Raw genomic sequence first — 2,662 nt, forward strand, 5'->3', positions numbered from 1 at the left:
AATATACCTTAAATCTGTGTCCTCAAACTTGGTCTAATTTGTTCATTGATATACCCCAAGCTCGTCAAATAGTGCGTGGCACACGGTTGCTTATTAAAGTAAACTTGAAATTTCTGTTAAAGTACATCCAAAGAACCCAGAAATTACCTAAATCTCATATCTACTTTTCAATAACCCTGTTCTCCAACGACGCAAAAGCAACGCATTAATTATAAGACATCTACAACTGAATAACTTTTTTGAGATTTTTTTTTCCAGCCCTTTCCTCCTTTTACATGGTAATTAAATTGCACTGGCCTGAGAGTAGCCTCCGTCTATCAGCCTTTGGTCAGCAAAGAGGTTTCAGAGAAAATAGTACAATTACCAATTAAGAGAAAAGGAGGGGGTAAGGGCAAAGGGAAAAAGATTAAGCGGTAGTTTAGATGGGGCATTCACGGACCAGATGCCCAGACTCGCCACAGCGATAGCATTTGAGCGTGCCTGTCTTGCTGCAGTTGATGGCCACGTGGCCATTCTCGCCACACCGGTAGCATTTCACTTGGGTGCAGTCCTTCTGTAGGTGCCCATATTCACCGCAAGAATAGCACTTTTGCCTTTCCAGACGTTCACAATCACGAGCCAGATGACCTGGTCTCCCACAGGTGTAACAGCACTGCTCTCTTTCTCGCTTAGGCTCGATACAGTCTTTGGCGATGTGGCCACTTCTCCCACAGTTGTAGCAGATATCCTCAAGAAGGTCACAGTTCTTAGCATAGTGACCGGACTCACCGCAGCGGTAACAGATGTCTAGTAGGTTGGTGGAACTGCACTGAGAACTTCTATCACGGCCTCTAGCTCCACGCCCTCGAGCTCCTCCTCCTTTAGGGCATCCCCGAGCCCAGTGGCCAGAGCGTCCACACTTGAAGCATTCCTTACTGCTCATAGCTGCGGAGAGCTCTTTCAATGAACCGGCTTCCCGCAACCGCGGAGGCCGCGATGCCACCCTCTTTAGGGCAGATTCGCAAGAAGTGGATATTTCCCTGTAGGGGCCTCAGCTACGTCACACAAGGCTTGCGTATGGGTTCATTCATGTGTCACAGCCATTCCAACCGCCTTTCCTGCTTGACTTTCCTCCTACGCAGGAAGCCCAAAACGTAATAATCGGTTAAATGACTAGCACTGTTTTCCGTTTTTTTGAAGTGTTGAGCTATTAAGCTTGAACTTGAATCCCTTCGTGTTCAGAAAACGTGACTTATAGTTAATCTCATGAATAAGACTTGGGCTTTCTTCGTGGTCTAGCAGATGCCTGTCTTTATATATATTCTATGGACGTAGGAAAAGAATGTGTGAGATGTACCAAATCCAGGGAGCAAAATAAACAAATTCTGAAAAATTAAAGCTGTCCACTTTTTGTTTTTAAAACGTGTCCAAAAAAGTATTTTAATATTTTAAAATTACTCTACATAAGATATGGGGGGAAAACTATAAGCGTCACAATGAGAATTACAATTCAGTATATTTTATTTCAGGAATGTTAGTTCTGAACATAATTACCACAATTTAGGTTGTAAAATATAACAAAATTGAAATCATTTGATATAAAGAAAGCGTTATTACTTAGAAAATAAAAGCAACTACGGAAACATAAACATTTAAATAAATATCCTCTCTCTTATATTTTCCAAATTGTTTATATGTTATATGAACCTCATAAGTATTTATGACCATGTTGTATTCATGTACCCATGGAAATAAGTTGGATACTTAGACACACTGAAACATCAACAATAGCTATCTCTGTATAATTAAATGCAATCCCCACCCCCACCCCCATTTTCCTTCATATTTCCAATCTTACACAGTAAGTTTAGGTTGTATAACTTTAAAAATCTATACTGAATCTTTTTGTTTGAGTTAATAGTTAACAATATGTTTTGCATGCAAATTTTTTTCAGGCAGCCAGCAAAAAAATGTTTTTGGTATAACACAGATAAAGAACATAACTTGATGTGCCACCCTTCCATAAATGCAACCACACAGAAAAATGTTATTTAAAAATAAAAAACATTTAGAGCCATATAGTAGGAACAGTTACTAGATATAGTGTAAAGAAGCAAGTTTTTTTTAAGTACATAAATTTTATTATGCCAATATACTAACATTCTCCATGTAGTTTCAATTTGGAAGAAAAGATTTGGACACAGAGATTGATTCCCACTCTAAGAAACGTGTCATACAAACTGTCTCAAATCATTCATTCTAAGCTCAGAATGACTAGTTCAAACTATTTCTATTCTGGTTCTTGTGTGGTCTTGGCTTTTGATTAACCAAGTTTCTATCATTCCTTTTTTTTTTAAACATTTTTTATTATGAAATATGACACATATACAAAAAAGTGGTAAATTTCAAAGTACATTTTAAAAATAAGTTATAGTGGGGTGGGCCGCGGTGGCTCAGCGGGCAAAGTGCTTGCCTGCTATGCCGGAGGACCTCGGTTCGATTCCCGGCCCCAGCCCATGTAACAAAAACGGAAAAACAAAATACAATAAAGCAAGAAAATGTTTGGAAGTGTTTCCCTTTCTTCCTTCCTTCCTTCCTTCTATCCTTCCTTCCTTCTCTCTGTCTTTCCTTTAAAAAAAAAAAAAAAATAAAATAAGTTATAGAACAACTATCAATGTGTGGT

The 2,662-nt window shown here is 38.7% G+C and overlaps 1 pseudogene; it reads right to left on the reverse strand.

The window, feature by feature from the left end:
• Nucleotides 1–240: 240 nt before the first annotated feature.
• On the reverse strand, nt 241–1,069 carry LOC143670329 (CCHC-type zinc finger nucleic acid binding protein pseudogene; annotated as a pseudogene).
• Nucleotides 1,070–2,662: the final 1,593 nt, after the last annotated feature.

Source organism: Tamandua tetradactyla, chromosome X (genome assembly GCF_023851605.1).
Source record: "Tamandua tetradactyla isolate mTamTet1 chromosome X, mTamTet1.pri, whole genome shotgun sequence".
NCBI lineage: Eukaryota > Metazoa > Chordata > Mammalia > Pilosa > Myrmecophagidae > Tamandua > Tamandua tetradactyla.